The sequence below is a fragment of the Microtus oregoni genome, unplaced genomic scaffold (genome assembly GCF_018167655.1).
Source record: "Microtus oregoni isolate MIOR12 unplaced genomic scaffold, Mior012 000049F_ref0000343, whole genome shotgun sequence".
Classification (NCBI taxonomy): domain Eukaryota; kingdom Metazoa; phylum Chordata; class Mammalia; order Rodentia; family Cricetidae; genus Microtus; species Microtus oregoni.
This window is the reverse complement of record NW_024543223.1, coordinates 12,174,305-12,199,552: the sequence shown is the minus strand read 5'-3', so window position 1 is coordinate 12,199,552 and position 25,248 is coordinate 12,174,305.

The window sequence follows — 25,248 nt, the reverse complement described above, 5'->3', positions numbered from 1 at the left end:
CCAAACAATGCGAATGGTTTAGTTTGCACCTAAGTAACATGATTCTCACTTTGCTTTTAGGGAGAAAAAGTTAATTCTTGCCAATGAAGTTCAAATGTGAAAGCTAATAACCAGGATGGGGATGACAAGGAGACAGAATGTTCTTTCCTGCCTGCTTCACACCAGGGTGTTGCTTCAGTAAATCATCCTGCAGAGGCAATCAGCACACCTGTTAAGTGAGCCTTGGCATTTAATTGGCATTATCAGCCCCTGCGCAGACATTGACAATGGATGGCCCTGGTGTGTGAGCAGGGCGCATTTGCATTTCATAGACAATTGAGAGGATGCGAATAGAATCCAGTTAATCTGTAGCATCCCCGGGGAGGACACACCTGGCTGGAACAGCGAGTTCCCGGCTCCCCACAGTCAGGGGAGCACAGCGACTCTGGCAACCAAGATTGTAAGAAGCTCCTGCATGTCCTAAAGGGCTATTTGCTTGTGTAGTCAGGAAAAAATCAGGCAGAACTTCTAGCTAAATGGAGCCTGCCAGGGCTGATGAGTAGGAAACATCCGGTTCAGTCCTGAAGGATTTGGTTCTCGCTTTGATGACTCCACAAACTTACTATACCCTCAAACTTGGTTACTTAACTTATGTGTTTTACAGATTCTTTTCTTCTGGAACAACTTGAATAGTAAGAAATCTAAATTGTACTCTATTGGGGTAATTACTCTCTGATGAATCTAAACTGGGTATCAGTTATTCATTAGACACTTCAAGAGCATCTTGGCATCCACATTCTAGGATCATTTAGACATAGGAGTTCTTTCAGTAAGATAAGATTTTTTAAAAATTTATAGCAGTGCTAGGGATTTTAATGGGTATAGGACTGGCATACCAGAATCCCTAGGTTCATTTCTCAGAACTGCTTCAAGTAGGGGGTGGAGGCAAGTCGTGCTGTTATTCTACATACTACAGAGACTGAACCTGGAGGATCAGGACTTCCAGCTCATCCTTGACCCTGGGCAGCTCCTAGGTCAACTAGACTACGTATCAGAGCTTGTCGTAAAACGACGAACAAAAAAATCAAGTCTCTTTTAATTCCAGCACTCAGGAGATAGACACAGACCGATGAAAGTCGGCATGTTGCTCTCATCACTAGATTAAGAGCAGCCTGGACTACATGAGACCCCACAAAAAGATGCTTACTGCAGAGTGTAGTGGGATTAACATTTATATAACTATAGCATGGTAAATTAGGCATAAGCATTACCAGGCTGTATAATCAGCTAAGTCCTAACTCCAGCCTCCCCCAACAACACCACTACTTGGGGAACAGTGAATCTATGGGAGACATTCTACATTCAAACCATAACAATCCCACTTCCCCATTGTCATTTTGATGTTTATGAGTTCTATAATGTGTTCTCTTTACTTTTCATGTTGATAATTTGAATACTTCCTGTTTTTTCTTTTTGAGTTTCACTTTGTTCAAATTGATGTTTATCAATTTTGTTTATCTTTCTGTAGAACAGCTTTCTCTCATTGAAGTTTATATGCAATTTTCTTCTTGTTTTCAATTTCACAGATTTCCATGATACCTTTTCTCTGTTTTAGGTTTAGATTGTTGTGCTTCTTTCTATAGTTTCTCATATTAGAGTCAGAATACCAATTTTCATTTATTTTTATTTTTATCTATGATTTTTTTTTAAGGTTTTTCTTTGAGCACTGTTCATGATTTATTTTTTTCATTTTGGAAATTTGTATCCCATTTTTATAAAAATTTCTCTCGATATTTTTTTTGATCCAACTATTATTAAACAGTGTGCTTAATCTATAAACAATTGGAAGTTATCCATTTGCCCTGCCATTATTTATACTCATTTTAATTCCATTTTGGCTAGGAAGGCTATTTATTTATTTATTTAAAATTTTTATTGTTTTAAATTTGTTCAAGCGGGATCTGAGAAGATGGTCAAGCAATGACAGCATGCTTCTAGTGTGTACCTCAGGGCTTAAGAGGCAGAGATGGGTAAATCATTAGAGCTCCCTGAAGATCCAGGCTGATCAGACTGGAGAGAGGTTATGGATAAAAACTAAGGTGGAGAACAGCTGAAGAAGACACTCGACTTTGACTCCTGGCCTCCACACATGCATACACATACGTACATGCCTTCATGTGTATGGACACACACTCACACAAATGTATACACACTGCGCATACTCTGCTTTGACCCTTGGCCTCCACACATGCATACACGTACGTACATGCCTTCATGTGTATGGACACACACTCACACAAATGTATACACACCGCGCATACTCTGCTTTGACCCTTGGGCTCCACACATACATATACATAAGTATACATGCCTTCATGTATATGTATACATACTCATGCAAATGTGCACACATACGGCACATACACATAGTTAAAGTTTTTTTTTTCTATTTACGAATATTCTCTGTAAGCCTGAGAAGAATTTGAATTATGCTGCTATTGGGTACAGTACTCTGTAACTGTCAGTTACATCAAGTTCAATATTTCAGGTCATTTCTATTCTTCCTGATATTTTTGTCTTCATGATCTAGCAATAGCAAAAAGAACACTGGCACGAACAGTTAAAATAGTTTCATATACTTTACCTTGTAGTTCTATAAATTTTGTATGTTTTAATATAGTGTTATTAGTTGCAAACAAATGGAAAGTAGTATATTTCTTCAAAAACATACAATAGATGTGGTGGCAAACTGCCATAGGAATCTGGGCTGGAGAATGGGGCTTTAATGCTGAAACCTTAACGCATTAATCCTTATATAATGAAATCTCCAGTTGTATAGAATGGAATAGCACATCACGTAGATACAGCATCCCAGATAAAAGTAGAGCTCTTGAAATGTGTATGCTGTTGGAAAATAGTAGTAAGGCTGTTACGTTAACAGACTTATTGAGAGAAGTATGGGCTTGAGGTTTGGAAAATGAATAATGAGTATAGGTTATTAGAATTGGAAGCCCTCTGGTTAATACCAACAAGAACATTGGGATTTCTTCAATCAGGATTAATTTTTGATGGAAACACTCAATGATACAGTATTGACCACTTGCTCTAGGCGAGGCCCTCTGAAGAATGAAGAGTAGAGAATGGTTTATCACTCTCCCATTAGCCTGCCTGTGAAGGAACAAAGAGAGTTCAGCCTCATGCAGTCCAAAGAACCCATTCTTCTGTGCATGTTATCATTCAAACATTTATAAATCTTTAGTCAAACGGCACATATAGGATTACTTATCCATAGAAATGAAACAACTTTGGCCCACGCACATTATTACAGAGGAGGTCCTTAAAAAGCATATTGCTTAGTAAAGAAGTTGTTCATGGTAAGGCAAGAATTCTAAGGATGCCACTTTCTTGAACTGCTTAGAAGGCAAACTCATGGTTACAGAAGGTGGAGAAGAGGATATCAGGAACTCAGAGAAGTGGAAACAGAGCAGTATTTATTTATTTTATTGGATACAGTATATTCATTAAGAAGAACTTTACAAATTTGGGATATAGATATCGGGATGGTTACATGATAATGTGAACAATTTAATGTCACTGTGTTGTATGCTTATCAATTAAATGGTCAACTTATTAAATACATTTTAACACATAAAAACAAAATAATAATCTTGGTTTTGTTCCTCCTGTTCTGATTGCCTTTTTAAAGTGATGTGACTACCTATGGTCTTCGTTGGGTGCAACTTCAGGCATGGTATTACTCATGTGGAATTTTTCAAGTGGTATTTTTCATGTATTCTTTCTTTACAAATCCATTCTCTTGATGACTGAATGTAACATCAGGCTTTAGCCCTATTAATTTGCTGAATGCCAGACATTGCTTTCAAGTCTCATACTCATTATTCAACTATTCATTTTACATTTCTATTGCGATGTCTAATAACAGCTCACACCAATCATGTTTATTTTTCTCGTTCCACCCTCTCAGTCAGCTCTGCTCTCTCACTTTTCAGTTTTCCTTACAGCAATATCTTCCTCTCACTTACGAACCCTGGGGTTCTTTTCTAGGCAAACAACCAGGACATCCTATTTGATTTTATCAAAGAGTTTTGCATTCTCACAATGCTCAAGGAAGATTGCCAATATGATAGTTTTCAGTTGTCATTGTGTGTGTGTGTGTGTGTGTGTGTGTGTGTCTGCTTTACTTTTCAGCTTCATTGTGCTATTCAATTCTGGACATTAAGAATTTTTCTTTGTGTATTTAAAGTATCTGGCATAGATACATGATATTTTCTATGACAGATGTTTGTGGAATAAATTAATACAAACATAAGGCAGTGGAAATACAGTAAGTGGATAAATGTCTCTCTTATAGTTACAGAATCATGCATGGTCCTGAAGACTCAAACTGGCTTCTTCACTCTGCTTAGTGTTTTGCCCAACACTATCCATCATTGATTCTTATAATTTCTGCTTTATTCCTTGCCAGCCATTGTTGGGGGAAATCCTTGCATGTGTGATGGTTGGCAGAAAATCAGTCAATACTTTAAGTGCAAGTTCTGCCCACATTTCAGCATGTTAGTACTTTCTCAAGATTCCTGTCACCTGAATAACTGGCAATAGTTACAGGCCTTAGTAGCCTCCAAAGTCCAGACTTGTATATGCTCTGAGGACAATATGTAGGAACCCATTTTATTAATATGCTAAGTATCTTACAAACACTAAAGTTTTGGATGAAACAGAAGCCCAGAAGGCAAACCTTAATTTTATAGAAGGCTAAGTGCTTAATTCAAATGTAGAGCCTTCTCTTCTGTCCTGTGCTAAGTTCATTGCCTTTAGATCCTAGTACTGACACTGCCAAGACCTTCAGCCTGGCAGCAATATAACTGGAACCCTTAGGCAGTCATGTGCTGGCCTTCCCACACCTCTTGCTTTAAGTCTCAATAGCTGAATAGATAAAGAACACAACAAGAGACTCACAAGCCATACTTTTCTGTGTTTTCAGTGCCTTGATACCCTAAAGTTATTTAGAGGCATGATATAATCAACAGTTCTGGAGTATCTGAGTCATTACTGGCTTCCTCTTGCTCACTTAGACGATCCCTGATAATGCTACAATATGCAGAAATGCAATCTTCTTGAAGGCAGAGGCCATGTCTAATTAACTTCTGCATAAATATTACGGCTGAGTGAACTTAGATTTTAATTCCAGTTGCATGATTTTTGGCACATTATTTATCTAACCTGAGTATGACTTTGTTCACATTTAATTGGAGACTTAAATGTTTAAGCAACAAGACGATTGAGGGAAATTAATGAGATCCTCATTCCGTTTCTCTCCCCGCCCCCTCTTTCTTCTTTTCTCTCTTGCATTTGCCTTCCAGCACTCTGCCTTATACATCTGGTCTTTATCTTTCGACATTGCTTGTTGGAGGAATCCCTACGTGCATGTTGTCATAGTCTGTTGCTTCACGTTGTGTGCAGTAATTTCCTTAGTGACCAATCTCATGCTGGTTGGACTAGTTTTACCAGATGTAAATATCCCAGTCCCAAAGTGACACTCTGTCACTTTCTGCCTTGTACTTTCTACAATCCTGAAGATCAGAATGCTCTGAACATGGTTTGTAAGTATGGGGGAAGCAGTAACCCTGGATCCATCCTATACCAATGGGGAGAGGGATGAATGAATAGCCTCTCTTCACACTTTTTGAATGAATAGGCTTAGGAACTATTTCCTGAAGATCCCTAGGAACTCTAAGAGCTGATCACTCTCTTGTTTTGTCTCCTCTTTTTCATGTCATAAAGTTCATTCCTCGGATTATATTCTTAAATAATCTTCTTAAAGCAACTCATTGTTTCTGTTTTCACAAATACAAATTCAAGATCCACCTGACCATACACAGTGTAATGTCTGGTATATCAACTATCCCTAACAAATGGCAAGCATAATAACTTGCCCTCTATTTTGCAAGGGAAATCAATTGAAAGATATAGCCATACTCCCCACTGAGACTGAACACTTGAGTATTCTTTTTCTTCCTCTCATTTGCTCCATTTAAATTCCCTCTTGATTTAAACAAGGTAGCCTAGTAACCCTTCAGCTGATTGGCTGAATTGTGAGAATCTGTACCAGAGATGGCCAATCTAGTGTCTCAGCAGGGCTAAGGCAGTCATACTGCTTTCTAGAACTTGCCATCAATATAAACTGACCATAATATCTTTTGCTTGTCTATTAGGTGGGTAGCATGTTGATTCTTAAAACATGTACGAGACAATACAAGGCATCAGAGAAAGTTAGGACATATGGCAGGAACCAATGAAAACGTAATTGAGAAGGTAGATGTGATTTTTTAGAGCCCTACTATCCATGTGTCTAATATCTTTCCAGAAATACACATTCTGTGAGGTATATTCTTGTCCTTATTATGTTCTATGGAGTTTGAAGTGACCGCAGAAGTATAGAATTTTTCCCATAGAGTCTGGTGGATTCTAAGACAAGACACTCAAGGTGAGGTTTGGTTTCTTTTTCATTGCATGGAAAGATCCTTGAAGGCAGAGTGGGTTTTCCTCAATGTTGTTTCTTCCTTCTTACTCATGACCCACCTATAGTGGATATACAACATATGTCTGATGAAGACTAGGTTAGGAAGAATAACTCCAGCACCCACAGGTAATGGGACATGTTGCACAAGCCTAATGACCTGAGCTGATCTCTAGAACCCAGGTAAAGACAGAAACAATCAACTGAATGCATGGAATTGTCCTTTGACCTCCACAAATGCCTCTGTCTTCTGTCTCTATCTCTCTGTTTCTGTCTCTGTCTTTCCCTCCCCATCATGGGCTTCCTCCTTTCCTCCTTCTCCCGTTTCTCTCTTCCCCTCTTCTCTTTACCCACTTCTCTACAATAGCAAAATAAACTTGTAAAACAGAATCCCTCCTCTTTTCCTTGTCCTCCTGCTTATCCTCATCCTCTTGGCTTTCCCCTTCTCCTCTCATCTTCCCTGTGATCTAAACATCAAATCACAGATCCAAGTTATGCCTTCTGAGATGCTGATACTTTCTGATTTCATGTTCAGCCTTCTCCATTCTCATCCTTTCTACATACTGACTCACGTTGTCCATTGCCCAGTGTTCTGACATCTGCTCTGCTCTGTACTCACTGCTATTGCTGAAGAGAGCCACACAGATGTGATTTCTAGGCCTTGACCAGCTAATTCTCTTTAATCTCAGCTGGGCTGTGCCAACACTACAATGGTCCTTTATTATATATAAAAGGATTTGACATACTCCAAAATCTATATTTTTTTTACTAACTGCTTTTTTAAATTAATTACTCATGGTTAACTCTCCCCTCTGAGAACAAAAGTTGGTGACAAACACTCAGGATTTTCTTGATTTTGTTACATAGTGTTCCAAGTAGCTTCCTCTTGTTGCCATGTAGCTTCCTGTTTCTCCTTCTGCAATTCTCTCTTACGTAGGGCTTTCACGTCTATTGCAATTCTACTTCCTTTTCCAGATGTGATTTATTTTTTTTTATCTTGGTATGAGAGTCTTGAAACAACTTACATGTACATTGCCTGTGTGGCACTGTGCCTTGTGGGAACTTCAGAATATTCATTCTCTTCACCAAACATGGTGCATCTAGAGAGATACAAGTACCCTTGCATGTTTGAAATTTGGTGGGTTTAATTCTTCCTCATTCTCACCCACGTCTAATTGTGCTGATGACCGCCCCCCTCTATTCTCTAGAATTCTGTGCCACTTCTGTTCATTGTCTTACCCTATCTACTTCACTGATTTTCTGCTTTACATGGAAACTTTCTCTAAGTTTATGTTATCTCTGTTATCCCTTAGGGTTGTTTCCTTTCTAGTATTGTTATGACATAGATGCCTTCCCTCACGCTGACACAGGAATTAGCTTCTTATACATTTTGTCCCCAAATTTCTAAGTACATGCTGGACAGCTCCCCTGGTTAGCTCTTGTGACATACTTTAACTGTCAAATACTAAACTTTTTTACATTTACCAAGAAGACTAAATCTGTTTGCTTTTGAACATGTTTAGTGGGAGGATGATAGAGAAGAGAGAATGGAAAAGTAGAAAAAAAATTAAGAGATTTGTCTAGCCTATTTAACTTGATGCTAATAATTAATAGACACAGGAAAGTCTGCTCACTCTCATTCCCAGAACAATCTAGAAACAGAAAGAGGGTTATTCATTGAATTTCCAATAAATTACTGAATTTGCTATTCAGAACTAACTTTGATTTTTTTTTTTAAATCTGGTGAAGAAAACAACAAAGCTTCAGAGCTTCAAGATGTCAGGTAAGTTTTTAAAGTTAAATATCTAGGTACAGAATTTGCTCTTACATATATTCAAGTTTAAAGCCATTGTCTTTCTAATAGTGATGCACACATAATATAAAAAATCAAGAATTCATGCAGGCTCAAAAAATTAAAGCAATCATTATTGATCGACTGACAAAATCTTCATTTTGACTGAAATAAACAGAAGTTAAAAGGTGTTTTTATTTTTTTGGTTTTTAAACCTGCAAGACTTATACTCTTGTAGATTGCAAACCTGGGTCCTTCAATATGAAATGTTCTTTCTCACATATTATCAAGAACCTGTGTTTTCTGCCAGGCCCACCTCCTCAAGTAGAACTCAGCAACGGTTACTGATTTGTACAGAGTGTATATCTCAACATCTCTGGAAGTGGTATTTCTTTCCTTTCTGTATTGTTCTTAATAACTTTTAAAATTTATGTCTTTTTTCTCCCCCCTTTTGATCTCCTGCCTCGTCAAACCCAATATCTAAGTTTTTATCTTGCTATTGACAATCTAAGCTTAATAATTATTTTCTATGGATGTAGCCTATTCAGTACATTTATATGCGAATGGCATACAGACTCTAATATTCCAGTCAAAACTCTCTATGGAGCTTGTAGATTGTCTTCTTAATTCAAAATTACTGTGGTGGAGAGTCAATAGTCTCTGTCAGTATCCATCCACATCCACACTTGCATTCAAATTTATATGCACAGATTGCATCTTAGCTTGATGAACACGAGGATACGTTAACCTTGTTCTTCTCTCATTCTGTGTCTGGCATGCGCTTGATACACCTGCAATAAATAAGTAAGGAGAGAAGGAAAGGATTTCTGTGGAGAAGTGACTTTATGCCAAATCCTTCTGTGAGTTCTTCTGCATTAACTACTGAGGCAGTAAGAAGTTTCTCTGTTGAAGATTGGATACAACATTAATTTATCACTATAAACGTTAGTATTGCCAGGGCAGTGTGACAGCATGCAGCAAAAAATGCATACACACACTCTCCTGAGCTCCTCCTTATGCAGTCTTTCATCTTTTCCCAAATCCCTTCCAGTAAAGAGTCCACTTTTGATGAAGGCCATGGAAAAGGTACTTGTGCTGGTAGTTGCTGCCCCCCAGAGTATGGCTCCAGCTGTAGAGAAAGAGAGATAAAGGTGGCATCTAGACCTGGCTGATAAAAGCCACCGAGTCCTTTCTATCTGGGTTACTGATATACAAACAACTTGGGAACATGTTTACATTACTGAATGATTAAGCAGTAGAGAAACGTATTCCTGTAGAAGCAATGTAGGCTCATAACTGCAATGCTTTCTGTAAAGAGGAAAACAGAGAAATGGAGGGTACTATCTTGAAGCAGATCCTAAAGCCCATCTTACTCTTCACAAAACTTCAAACATCACATGGATTAAAGTAAGTTACCTGCTTGCAAAGTGGGTGGTGTTGTGTGGCAGTGGAATTTCAACTCTCTATTCTTTTGCTTTACAGCTGAGAGTTACATGATTATAAGTATAATGATGAAAAATGATAATTAAGAACATCTAAGTGCTGTGAACAAGAAACTCAGAGTGGCCTTCTGGGAACAATTCTAACAAATAGATCAGTGGTGTGTGTGTGTCAAACAACTTCTACAGTGATGTAGACCACATAACACACATGTACACACACAGAGAGAGAGAGGAGAGAGAGAGGGAGAGAGAGAGAGAGAGAGAGAGAGAGAGAAAGAATTTTAGAATATTCTCCTTTCATTTTATTTAACACATCAATTCTCCTCAAACTTCAAAGGGAAAAACTACTAAAACCACACCTTGATTGTATGCAAGCTTGGCAACAACTTCTCTGCTAACACTGTGTCATACAAGGACATGTATCTTTGGTAGGTGGAGTTTGGGCGGGGTGTTTTCCAAGGCTCATTATATGTCCTTCTGTTGCAAGTGAAGTATCATGGTTTCAAATGCGTTTTCTTTCTTCTTCAAAGAGTTGTAATATCTAATAAATAGGCTAGTTAATACAAAGTTCTAGAATACTAACTGGTACATAGTAAATATGGTAATAAATATCTGTTATTTTGTTAGCTCTCCTAAGAAATAGCCTTTATCTTCAGCACAGTAATTTTATACTCATTGAGAGACTCTACTCAAAACCTCTTCTATGCTGATTTTCAATTTGGCCCATTTTGTATCTCTGTTGTTTATTTAATGCTTGCTATAGCTTAGGAGTTTATTTCTCAGGAAGGCCTATGGCTGTTTTGCCTTCTTTGATCTATTTTGAAAGCCCCTAAACAAAGTGTTCAGTGGAAAGATGTTATTAAGGAATACTCTACTTTTTGTTTAGTAATCATTGCCTCTAAATGGACAAGACTGATAAATTCTAAGATGGTTTCCATGGTAATTAAGCAATCCTAGCAAAGTTTAACAATAGCTTCCTAAACCTTTGTTTCTTATGACTGCTATGAAATTGTTAGAAGTTTAGTGGCTTAAAGAAAAATTTATTGCCTCAAACTTCTAGAAGCTGCAAATCTGAAATCAAAATGTCAGCAGAGTTTATTTCTTCTGCAGGTTTCCAGGGAGATAAGGATGTTTGACTCTCTCTTAGCTGCTGCTAGCTCATGGCAATGCTTGGTGCTTTTTTGATTTGTAGTACCATCATTACAGGATCTGTCTTTGTCTCTCCATGTCATTTTTTTTTGACTGCATGTCTGTGCATTTTTTTTTTGTTCTGGTAAAGACAGTAGGCACTAGCTTAAGCCTCACTGTCTCCCAGTGAGGCTTAACTTGATTAATCTTCTTAACTTGATTGCATGTAAAGAAATTTAAAATTTAAATAGCGTCATATTTATAGATGGTAGGGATTAAGACTTCATCATATCTCTTTGACATACATCATTCAATCCACAACATTAGCTATGCTAAATTTAAAAAAATATAATAATGTAATAATAGCAAGAACTTATATATACTTTGTCCACCAGGCATTGAATTAGATATTTTATATAAACTGACTTAGTAAACAATTTCTTTGAAGCAAACTGTTTCTATCATCATCACCACCATTGTAATCCCACCTTGGTCACTGGTTTAGCCATTTCCTTCAGGTGAAGAGCATGGTTGGTGGAGATGGGCTTCAAAGTCAATTTAAGTTCATAGCCAGACATTTCATCCAACCCAGAATTTTCTCACAGAGTCAGTGACAACTTAAATCCCTCTTCCAGGTGCAGGCTAAACTGCACTTGTATTCCTTCTTGTTCCTGTGTGAAGCTTGGATGTGCTTGCGTGAGGTTCTATGCAGAATCAGTGCTGGTGTTCTTCAATGTAGCCAGCTGCACCTAAAGAAGAGTAAGCTGAAGTTTCCTTTAGCGCTGAGCTCTTTCTCGGGGCATAGTTTCAGTGCCAGCTTCTTCCTTCAGAATCCCTGGCTGATATGCTGTGTGTTTGCAGAACAGCAAGAGACCTCTTTGCCCTGCCAATTTGGCTTTAATGTTTTGCACAGTATTTTGCAGTGAATTTGTGTTATTATTCTTCTCACCTAGAGGTAAACCAGAAATGACTGTTGGGCAGGGGATGCAAACTGCATATTTTTTTGTTCTTAATTTGATGGTTTATAAATTATAACAATTACCTGCTACAGCAAGTAAAAGTAGAAAGACTCTTAAAAGCATAGTTAATGATCCTCTCAGTGGGGCTGGTTCATATGCATAATCCTGAGGTGGTCATTGTTAGTAACTTCAGTGCACCCTCTGCCTTCTCTTCCTTCTTCCACACTTAAGTGAGCATCAAACAATAGAGATGCTTAGATTTCTGAATAACACCAAAGAGACACATATTATACATGTAAGTTGATAATTTCTATTTTATATTTGTTAACATATTACAAATATATAGTACATTTAGAATGTTGTCATGATAATCTTTAGGTTTTTCTCTAGTGTATTTATTCCCTTGCCATAATTCAGTAAAAGAACTAAGAAGTCTCCAGGTGGAAGTCTCACCAATGCTCACTTTATATTCGCTTATGTAGCACAGTCCTTGTTACTACTCTGTTTCACGGGCTGCTGAAATTTAACATGTCTAACATGAGAGCTACATGTTTTCCAACTCTACCACCCTCTAGCTCTACCAGCATGGGTGTTAAACTCACTTTGTGAAAATACCATTGTTCTTTTAGCTCAGCATCCAAAATCCTGTAGCTCCTAAGAAGCTGCTTCCTCTCCTGCACCCCCTGACATCCTTGCACAAGTCCTTTCTGTTCTCCTTAGCACACATGGAGAATTCAACTCCTCAGACCTCCTCCACTACCTTCACAGTGAGGTATTCCCATCTCTCATCTGTCACACAGCTGGCTCACTGACTTCCATGTCCCTATCTTTCCACAAGTCCCATAAGGCTTTATCTAAAGTTCACCTTTGCAGTGAACGCCTTTTCAGACTCCTTGACTGAAGTCACAAAACTGCATTTTGTGCAGTTAATACTTGTGGTTCTCTATAGTTCTTATCAAGGTAATAATAATTGTTATCATTCTGATTATACAGAATAATTGTTTTAAATATATACTGGTAGCATTTTTATTACTCTGTCTACCTCACTGTGGTATGTTTTTGTTAATTTTGAATTATTTAATATTTTTATTGTTGTATACTCAGAAAAAATGACTAGATTACGTGCCTTAGTTTCAATACCTATTTCTGTAATTAAAAAAACATAAAAAAGCAACTCAATGGACAAAGATGCTTATTTGGCTTGGCCTGTAATTCCAAGGGAAAATCCACCACTGTGGGGAAGTTAAGGCGGCCAGAACCTGAAGCAGCTCATCACTTTACATCCATTGTCAAGAGAGTGGTGAATTGATGCATGCACGCTAGTGCTTAGCTTGTTCTCCCCACTTTGATGATGCCCAGGATTTCCTACACAGGAAATGGTCTCTTCTACAAGTTTGATGGGTCTTCTCACATCACTCAATTTAATGAAGATAATTGCCAACAGTTGGAGACCCGTCTCCTATTTGATTTTGTGCTGGCTGGTTTTGTATCAATTTGACACCAGCTGGAGTCATCTGAGAGGAGGGAACATCAATTGAGAAGATGCCTTTGTAAGATAGGGTTGTAGGGCAAGCCTATAGGGCACTTTTAAATAGTAATTGACATGAGAGGGACCAGCCTACTTGTGGGTGGTGCCACCTTTGAGCTCATAGTGTTGGGGTCTACAAGAAAAACAGGCTGAGGAAGCCATGAGAGCAACCCAGTAATGCAGCTCTCTTTCATGGCATGAGAATGGGAGACCTAGAAGGTTTGAAGGAATTGTCTGGTACGATTGTGAAGATGGAATTCTCAAGGTCAACAGTCAGTGGGTGTGTTGTGTTTATTTTTTTAACTTTTAATTTTTTTTGTCAGCTTGATGCAAGCGGTTAAGAGGAAACCTCTTTTGAGAAACCAACCCTATAAGATTTGTCCACAGGCGTGTCTTTTGAGTATTTTCTTAATTCATTAGTGATATGAGATGGTCCAGCCCATTGTCAGTATTTCTATTCCTGGGCAGGTAGTCCTTTACTGTGTGAACAAACAAACAAACAAACAACAACAACAACAAAAAACAGAGAGCTGTGCAAAACAAGCGAATAAGTAGCACTCCTCCATGGTCTCTGTTGTTGCCTCTCTGTTTCTGCCCTGTTAGAATTTCTGCCTTGGCTTCCCTCAGTGATGGACAGAGACATAGAAGCATAAACTGAGATAAATCCTTTCCTGCTTTAGTCACTTTTAATCATAGTGTCTGTCACGATAGAAAGCTAAGTATGATGATGGCCTGAAATCCAGGATGCTGCAGTCCCACCAAACTCAAGACCAAGAACATCTGGTGTTTCAGTTTGAGACAACAATCAAGATTCATGTCTGCTCAGGAAGTCGGGCTAAAGGGATTCCTCTTTCTGATGCAGGGAAATTCTCGGACATGACTTTTTACTCAGATCTTCAAATGCCTATTCATATTAGAAGGGGAATCTGCTTTACTCATTGTACTTAGGCAAATGTCATTTTCATCAGAAAGTGCTGTGACATATGCTCCTAAAAAGATATTGGACTAAATGTCAACCACTGTGGCTCAGCTAGGTTGACACATACAATTATATCAACATTATTTCTATTGCTTATGGTTAGTTATATCAATTTGTTTATTTTTCCTTTTTTCATTATGTGGTAACTATGGTCTTCCTGACGCTAGAGGAATACATATATGTGGTTCTTTGATTATCTTGGATTTTTGTTTTCTCTAAGTTTTCCCTATTTAGTTCATTTGTATTCACTTCAAAATATCCTATTCCTTTTCCATTTGTTTTGAAACACCACCTGCTCTGTAGTTTTTAAAAAAATAAATGCTGGTGCTGATTTTAAGGTTCGTCCATTCCCTCTCAGTGCTTCTGGTTTGCAGTCTTTTTCAGTTATTGATGGCTGCTGAGTAGTTTAAAGTGAACACCTTCGCTTGCCCATCCTGTGTAGCAGTGGGGCAGCTATTCTGGTTAAGGTCCATTTGCTGGTTTTGCCCATTCATTGGGGTCAGCTGGTGTGTTGAGTGTGAGCTGTCTTGGATGGTGACACCTTTCTGACAAGGGATAAATGTGTTTACACATTGCTTTTCTAACACTTGTGGTGTATTCACAAAAGCTGGTGTTTCCCTAGGAGTCAGGATGTCATTGATTAGGTGACACATAGCAGGGAGAGGGGCAAGAGAACCCATTACACTATCCACTGAAGAGCTTTGAGTCTGACAATGCCCAGGCCTGTTCTTTGCTATTTAAAAAGTGGGTAGTTCCGTGCTATTTTAGGTGTTTTATTTCATGTCCATTAGTGAGACTCCAGAAAACAGGGGAGGGGGGTGGGGAGTGATGCTCTGGGTCCTGTTTATCTGTGTCTGGAAGGCCCATCTGCTCTTTCTCACTGATTCAACCCTTGAGTTAATTATGCCCACTGTACCTGCAGCATGCCAATTACTGCACTAGGCACTAAAAATGGAACACTGGGCCATTTCTACCCGTCTCGGCTCTGTGGGTGTTTTCAAGCCCAGAGTATCTTGTCTTACAAGCTCTGCTCTCTCTGTGCTCCCTTTGTCCCTGTTTCCTATAGCTGGGGTCACCTTTCGGCTGTCAAGGCTGCCTGAAGCCTTAGTGCACATGTCCTTCATACGGCAAAGTGTGCATAGACACATGCATGTGCTCTCTCTCTCTCTCTCTCTCTCTCTCTCTCTCTCTCTCTCTCTCATACACACACACACACACACACACACACACACACAGAGTCAGAGAGACAGAGTAAGAGAGACAGAGTCAGAGACAGAAAGAGAGGTCCTACTTCTCTATCCAGACACAAAATTCACAACCCTAAGCAATACTTAGTCATCAACAGAAAAGTTTCCTTGTGCAGCAGATGGGAACAAATACCCACAGACAGACATTATGCAGAGTGAGACCTTGGAATGCACAACTCCAAATGGGATGTCTCTATCAAATCCCTCCCCTCAGAGCTCAAAGAATCTGAGAGTCAGAGGGGATGGAGGGCACCAGAGAGCAGGATTCTCTAAATCAACAAGAGCAAAGCTGTGGATCAGCAAACACAGATCTGACATGGGGCTGTAGCAAGTTCTCTGTGTATATATTATAGCTCTAGTTAGGATTTTTGTTTCTATGGCATTCCTGAATATGTGTACAAATGAGTCTCTTATTCTTGTGCCTTCCTTCTGTTCCTTCTTGGCTTTTTCCTTCTGTTGGTTTGCCTTGTCCAACTTCCATGTGATAGCTTTTTGTTTTATCTTACTATATTTTATTTTGTTATAGTATATTATTATCTCTTAGAGGCCTGTTCTTTTCTAATGAGAGCCAGAAAGAAAGTGGATCTGGAGGGGACAGGAGGTGGGCAGGAACTGAGAGGAACAGAGGGAGAGGAAACTGTCATCAAGAGGAAACTGCAATCAAGACATATTTTAAGAGAAAATGATCTAATTTTTTTAAAAAGAAAAAAATTAAAAACAAATCAATCAAACAAATTCAATTTACTAAACAAGAGGGGACCCCGAAGAATTCTATAGTGCCCCCAAGGAGAAGAGAGAGGCTTTCTCTAAACCACATGTGATGCTAAGTCCTCACTATTTCTCTGGATATGGATCAACCAGAAGATGTACCCCTTGTTTCTGAAAAAGTTTCCACAGAAGTTTACCTGAGGGAAGACATCTGAACCAGATGTAAATGGCATAATTCTAGGGCCTGTGGTCTTAGGAAGAAAGCAAACAAAACAAAAGAATTCATCTCCTTCTGCTTCCTGACCGTAGATGAAATAGGAGCATGTATCTCATGCTCCTGCCATGGCTTTCCACCATGATGGACTGCACCCACCAACCCAGAAAGAAAATAACCTTTCTGTTTGTAAACTTCTTTCATAAGTTCCTTTGTTACAGCAACTGGAAATAGTGTAGCATCTACCATGGTTAAGGTCATTACATCAGTAAGGAAAAGTCATCTTGGAATCTGAGCCCACACTTAGAATATTACCATAACTTCTTTACTTGGCTCCATCATGGTCTTGGGGGTTTGCATACCTCTCTGATGGTTTGTAAAGAACTCTGCTAGTTCCTGGACTGACTCTGTCTTCTGCCTCTGGTCCTAAGTGTAGCTCAGGCACTGGACCATGGCACTCTGACTGTAGCTCTGGAACCAAACCCGACTGGGAAGCAGTCATGCTCCTGACAATGAGCTTTCTGGTTAGACTCTCCATATAAACCACTGCTCTATTTTCTTTGTCTTTTGTTTTTGTTATTGTTTTTATTGAGCCCTACATTTTTCTCTGCTCTCCTTCCTTCGTCTAGAGGCCCCTTCTACACTCTTCTGTGACCCTCATGCTCCCAATTTACTCGGAAGATCTTGTCTTTTTCACTTTCCGATATAACTCCATGTATGTCTCTCTTAGGGTCCTCATTGTTGTCTAGGTTCTCTGGGATGGTAGACTATAAACTGAATTTTCTTTGATTTGTCTAAAAGCCACTTATGAGTAAGTACATATTATATTTGTCCTTTTGGGTCTTGGTTACCTCACTCAATATAGTTTTTCAATATCCATCCATTTGTATGCAAATTTCAAGATGCCATTATTATTATTATTTTTACCAATGTGCAGCACTCCATTGTGTAAATGTACCACATTTTCTTTATACGTTATTCAGTTGAGGTGCTTCTAGGTTTTTTCCAGGTTCTTGCTATTATGAATAATGCTGCTATGAACATAAGTGAGCACATGTCCTTATGGTATGATTGAGCATCCTTTGGGTATATGCCCAAGAGTGTGTTACCAGTATTACTGGGTAATTACCCAGTATTACTGGTTCTCGAGGTCCTAATTTTCTGAGAAATTGCCATAATGATTTCCAAAGTGGCTGTACAAGTTTGTACTCCCACCAGCAATGGAGGAGCATCCCTAGAACAAAAAGAAGCGAATTCACCCAGGAAGAGTAGATGCCAGTAACAATCAAATTAAGAGCTGAAACCAACAATATAGAAACAAAGAAAACAATACAAAGAATCAATTAGACAAAGAGTTGGTTCCTCCTGAAAATCAACAAAATAGTCAAACCTAAATTCATACTAACCAAAAGGCAGAGAGAGAATATCTAAATTAACAAAATCAAAAATGAAAAAGGGGGACAAAGCAACAGACAAAGAGGAAGTCCATAGAATTATTATGTCATACTTCAAAAACTTGTACTCCACAAAATTGGAAAACTTAAAGAAAATGAAAATTTTCTGGATAAATATCACTTACCAAAATTAAATCAAGACCAGATAAGCAAATTAAATAGACTTATAACTGCTAAAAAAATAAAAATAGTTATCAAAAATCACCCGAGCAAAAAACTAACACTAATACTCCTATATTTGTTCTACACAATAGAAACAGAAGGAACGTGAGGCTACAGGTACCTTGATACCAAAACCACACAAAGGCACTACTAAGAAAGAGAATTACAGACCAGTCTCACTCATGAACATTGATGCGAAAATACTCAATAAAATACTAGCAAATTGAATCCAAGAACACATCAGAAAAATCATCCACCATTACCAAGTAAGACTCATCCCAGAGATGCAGGGATGGTTCAACATACAAAAGTCTTTAGATGTAATTCACCATATAAACAAACGGAAATTAAAAAAAAAAAACAAAAACAGGATCATCTCAATAGATGCTGAAAAAGCCTTCCACAAAATTCAACACCCCTTCATGATAAAAGTCACTGGACTGAACTCCCAAGGTCCCAATGAGGAGCAGAAGGAGGGAGAACATGAGCAAAGAAGTCGGGACCACGAGGCGTGCACCCACCCACTGAGACAGTGGAGCTGATCTACTGGGAGTTCACCAAGGCCAGCTGGACTGTGACTGAAAAAGCATGGGTTAAAACTGGACTCTCTGAACATGGCAAACAATGAGGGCTGATGAGACGCCAAGGACAATGGCACGGGGTTTTGATCCTACTTAATGTGCTGGCTTTGTGGGAGCCTAGCCAGTTTGGATGTTCACCTTCCTAGATATGGACGGAGGGGGGAGGACCTAGGACTTAACACAGGGCAGGGAACCCGGACTGCTCTGTGGACTGGAGAGGGAGGGGGAGAGAAGTGGGGGGAGGGGGAGAAGGGAGGGAGGAGGGGGAGAAGGGTGGGAGGAGGGGGAGAAGGGTGGGAGGAGGGGGAGGGAAATGGGAGGCTAGGAGGAGGTGGAAACTTGTTTTTTGTTTATGTTTTTTTTCTTCTTTTCTCAATTAAAAAAAAAAGTCATGGAGAGCACAAGTATACAAAGAACATAACTATTTTCTTTTCCATAGATTGTAAAAATGTATTTGAGGCTAGTGAAATGATCCACGACCACTCTGATTCAGAAAGCACTTAAATAGAACACATTTTTGTTTGCTAAAGTATACCATTACTATTAGATTGCCATTAAATGTGTTTTCCAGATACCACATTTTTTATATCTGGCGTTTAACAGTGCATGATGTTACAGATGGGTAAAGGCCCAGAGAAGAGCTTTGCTCAGATTTTGGGACTCCTTTCTGCTTCTGAGTCATACTTCCATTAATCTAAGCCTGGTTTTCATTCTCAGAACTTTTATTCTGCTCTTCTCCAAGGATTCATGTGGTTTCCAATTCCAGAGACTTTCTAGAGCCTGGTCTGTTTGAAGACCTGAAGTCTGCACCTCTCACCTCTCTTTTACTCTTTTATACTTCCCTCCTCTGATGTTGTCCTTTTCATGGGTTGAATTATTAAGGGATTTGGGGGAAGGGGGAGTCTGTCCAATCACATCTAGAGTTAAACCCCTCAGCTTGGGGTCTAGCAATTATAAAGAGTTAATTTGTCAGATAATTGTAAAGCCAGGACATTGCTATTGAACGGGTCTTGGGATGTGTAAATAATGTCTTAACTTTAGGGGCTGCCATCTCACCCATGTGCACAATTGCCTTTATTTTTGTGACAAGGACTCTATTATGGTGATTTGTAAGGTGCATCCTAGGAGAATGCATGCTTACAGTGTTTTTTTGAAGGAAGTAAATACTCAGAGTATATTCCCAGGGAGGGATAACTTCCCATTCTTAAGACAAGTTTAATATTCTTCACGTGAATATATTTCCCTCATAACCACATGCTACTCCCCTTGTGCCTCTAACTTTTGAAGCTTTCCATGAACTAAGGCACATTTAATTTCAGTATCCCGAAAAGGCCACTGCTTCTGTATGTAAGTAAGGGACCACAAATCCACAAATCAAGTGAGGGCCAGTAGTCACTCTGCATGACATTAATTTGTGAACAAATTTGGCCTCTCTATTATATGAATGGCATCTAGGCAATTTCAAGACTATAAGCTGTTCTACCTTGGGTAGTGCAAGAAGGGTCACTGATAGTCCCTGCTACTCACAGATGTGTGAACTTTTGTTCATACTTTAAAACCTCACAGAAGAAACCAAGCACAGTATTTAGCTTTTTGTCACTTTCCCTCTGAGGATTCCAGCTTGTCATATTTCTTGCCACACATTTGCTTTCAAGTAGCCCAACGTCCTCCAACATAGAGGAATGCAATCAAAATAAGCCACATGACTTAAGTGAGATTAATGGAGTTCAGAAACCAGTACATTCATATGCTCTCATTCATTGAGACATGCATTTTACATATCACTTGCTAATTATGTCTATGCCTAGAAATTCATGAAAGAACAATAGAATTGGCAAAACTGTACCAATACATAGAAAGATAGGAACACAAAATATACAGGTCACCATCATTACATAACTCAATATCAAATACTTAATTTTGAGCCATAGGCAATAGAAAAATCTGATGTGGGATTCCCCTCTATATGCTGTGAGTTTGCTTTATTACCATTGGTTAATCAAGAAGCTGTTTTGGCCTATGGCAGGTCAGAGTATAGCAAGGTGAGAATTCCAAGCAGACATAGAGGAGGAAAGAAGGGAAGAGTTAGGGAGACGCCATGTAGCTGCCAATGGAGAAAAACACCAGAAACTTACCAGTAGGCTATAGGCTCACGATGATACATAGATTAATAGAAATGGGTTCATTTAAGATATAAGAGCTAGCTATGAATACGCCTAGGCCATTGGCCAACCAGTGTTGTAATTAATATAGTTTTTGTGTAATTATTTGGATCTGGGTGACTGGAAAACTAAAGTATAGTCTCTGCTCACAAAAATCCATAAAGATTTCTTGTCCATATTTTTTTAAACTGAAATTTAAGACATCAAGTTAGATATTTCCTAAAGATTATTTTTCTACTATAATTATTTCTTCTTATTTTTAACAAAAGACCTTCGATTATATAATGGGTGTGAAATTTCTAGTAGCAATTCCATAAACATGTTTGAATAGTTTAAATTGTTTGTTTTCCCAACAATCTTTTGCAAAGCTGTCATTTTTGGTGCCATGTAGTGATGCTGTTTCCATGGAGGAGAAACACCTCACTAGATTCATTTTCTGGATTTAATTCTCAGCAGCTAGAAGTGAAGCCAGCACTCTCCACTGTGATCACACACACTCACCAGGAGACCTTGTTAATGGGAGGCCTCTGATCCGGTAGGTCAGGGTGGGCTGGATTCCTTCCACAGGTGAGGATGCTGCTATTGGTAGAACATACGTCAAGTGAAAGGGCTTAAACCATTTAGCCAGGTTGACTCATTGTTGTGTTGCTCACATCGGGATTCTTCGTAAAAGCAATACAAAACAAAACAAAAAAAAAATTAATAAAAAGTGAGTTTCTGGGATTCCTTTCCATATGTAGAAGGATGCTGAATTCTGCTGCATTAAAGACAACATTGCCTTATGTAATGCCTCTTAAACTACACTTCCAGAGAGTTTTGACAGCTAGTTTTATGTATGAGGGGAAAAAGAAAGAAGGGGAGAAAAGGGGAGAGAGAGTATTTTTAATGTATTGTAGACATCAGTCACTTACTAGATATGCAATTTGACTTAGCTCGTTAATATTTCATTCAGATTCTGTGAGGTAAGAGTTACTGTCAGTATTTTAGAAATAAAAAATGACACTCATCACTGAGTATTAACCATGGCTTTAGTCCTGTACTGTACTTTAAAAGATAGATCAGAGAAGAGTTGGGTGCATCAGGCGGTTTAGTGGCCATCTCCACTTTCTAGATGACAGGATGGAGCCTGGGAGATATTCACATGCTCCAGTCCGTCAGGTGTCTGGAGATGCAGTCTCATTCACTCTGCCAGGGTCTCTCTAAGTGAGGTCACATTAGGAAACAGTAAGGCCAGGAATCTCACTTGGACCTCCTGGTGTACTGTGCCAGGCTGCTATGCCGGACTATTTTATTTGCCAAATTTGGTCAATTGCTCATCTTGTTTTCCATTAGTTTCACTATTATTATTCCATCTTTTAATTAATTTGCTTTGGGGAGTACTAATGAAAAGGTATACAAACTATAATCTTTAGCACATGTACAATATTGTAGAAGTTTGCAGAGTGTATACAAAGTTCAGTTCCCCAAACCACATGTAGCCACATGTTAAGGACAAGGAAACTGTGGACCAAAAGACTGCCATTCATTTGTCTGAGATTCAGGCTTCTTATCCCAAATTCGTGAATTCTCCTTTTAGGTTGCTCTTCAAACTGATGAGGCAGAAGAAAAAGAGTCTTTTTTGAGACTGTTTTGGTCCCCACCTTACTACAAGCAGCACGATGTGGTTTATATTCCTTCTATGAACCTTAAATTCTAATCTTAAAGTGAGGAATTAATATAGAATGTTTATCACATACTTTCCCTGTCAGGTTAGACTTATAGTTAATATAATTCAAAATAGGTTTATAAATATGGCATGCTGATACTTTTTCTCCCCCAGGAGCCTACAGAAACCTTGAAAGCTGGCCAACTTGGGAGCTTCTAGTTCAGTTTCAGCTTGATGTTTTTATGGCATGCAACCAAGGTGTGGTCATTAGCAACTGGATCTTATTGTCAAGTTCTGGTGGGCAATCAATAGCAGCAGGATGACTATATATTCTGAGGAACATCGAGTTCTTCTTGACCTACACTTGTAATGAGATATCCTATTGTTGGAATTGGGGATTTGGTTGAACAGCCTATGGCTTTTACAATCAGGTTATTCTAGTCATAAGAGGTACCTCATTCAAGCTGTTTTTTTTTATATATTTCTAAATAAAGTATATAAATTTTTAGAGTAGTTAAAAGATTGTTTTCACAAGGCTTTTTCAGTTCTCCTTTGTTTTGATTAACCCTTCTAATACTTTTTATCTTCCCTATCTCCTAAACTCCTTTCTGTTTTAGTCCTTTCCACCTTCAGGATACTCTTACCCCATTTTCATATCAAAAAACATGCACTGTCCCTTCTCCTTTACCGCACATCCCCTTTAGAGACCTCTTTCTAGTTTCTGGAATTCCACAACTTTAAAACAAAGAAGTGTAGATTAGAAGCTAAGACACACATATGATGGAGAATCTATGAAATTTGCTTTTCAGTAAAAAGGATATTTTTATATTAATATAATGTTTTATAGCTCTACCCATTAAAATGAAAAGTTTATGCTTTTACTTTTTATTATAGTGGATAAAGTTCTGTTGTGCCTCATTTTCAATTATTAACTTTATTATCAATTAAATGGAGCTTGTGATAGTCTTGAGTAAGAAGAACATTTATAAATATGCAGAAGTCTTGGGATACACTTTGGGGAACCGAAGGTTGACACAGACAAACAAGAAGCAAATATATATGGTGACACATTTAAAGCTGAGCTCTATAAACAGAAAGTTCCGCATTTTTCTAGCACACTGGCAAGCTTTGTGCCTCAGGAGAGCAAAACTTCAGAGATTTCCTTTGGAAAGCTGTATTGGCAACTGTAACGCTTTGCAGAGCTGATATAAGAGTATGATACATGAGCCGGGTGGTGGTGGTGCAGGTCTTTAGCCCCAGCATTCGTGACACAGAGGCAGGCGGATCTCTGTGAGTTTGAAACCAGCCTGGTCTACAAAGCAAGTCCTAGGACAGGCTCCAAAGCTACACAAAACCCCCTGCCTTGAAAAAAAAAAAAGTAAAGAAGAAGAATGGTACATGAACACACATATATGCACAGAGGTACTTTTTTTTTTTTTTTTTGAGAGCAGATCTCATATGTTCCAGGTTGGCCTTGAACCAGATATGTGTCTGAGGATGACTTTGAACTTTTTCTGATCCTCCTTTTCTTGCCTTCTGAACGCTGGGTTTACAGTCTTGCAGCAGCATACACAGATTATAGAGTTCTAAGGATTGAACCCAGATCTTTGAGCATGGTACACAAACACTCCACCAACAATTCTACATCCCCAGACCTCAAAAGGAATCTTGACTTCTACAACAGAGTGAATAAACTTGCCTTTGTAGTTTGTAGGTACAATGATATTCAGACAAATTTCCACTATTTATACTGCTTTAAGTTAAAACACTAGCTAAGAAGGAGGATGAGAAAGAATTTATAAAATCTTATTCTTTCAAATTTTCTTGCTTTAAAAAGACTTACCTATGAGTAGGCCTACTAAAATTATGTGAACTTTGACCCCAGGTAAGACTCTAAGCAATAGTGGAGAGGGTACCTGAACTGGCCTTCCTCTGTAAGCAGATTTCTTTGTCATCATAGACCCAGTAACTGACGGAAGGCAGATGCAGAGATCCACAGCTAAGCAATGGCCTGAGCTGCCAGAGTATGGTCAAAGAGAGGCAACAGAGATAATATGAGCAAAGAGGGTCAAGACCATGATGGGGAATCACAGAGAAACATCTGGCCTAGCTAGTGGGAACTCACTGATTCTGGACTGACACATGGGAAACCTGCATAGGACAGAACTAAGACCTCTGATTGTGAGTGACAGTTATATGACTTGGGCAGTTTGTAGGGTCACTAGCAGTGGGTTCAGGATTTACCCCTAGTGCATGAACTGGCTTTCTGGAACCCATTCCCTATGGAGGGATACCTTGCTCAGTCTAGATACAGAGGGATGAGCCTTGGTCCTGCCTCAATATGCTGTGACAGACTTTGTTGGCTCCCCGTGGGAGGCCTTACCCTCTCTGATGAGTAGATGGAAGAGGGGTAGGGAGAAGGTGAGGGGAACAAGAGAAGGGGAAGGAGGTTGAAATGGGATTTTCATGTAAAATAAAGATTGTTTTTTAAAAAATGTGAAAATTGGATACGAAATTGGGATCTTGTTGATAATGATTTGCTTTTATAAAACTATACATTCATTGTTGCAACACATTGATTTAACTCCCAAGGTTTTAGGCAAACTAATTCTGAACTTCTAAAAACAAGAAATGCTTCATTGTTTATGTTGCCACAAAAGTTCATTGTTTTCAAATCTTCCATTTTATTTTCCCAAGTACTTCTCTAAATCACAAACATAAACTGAAATT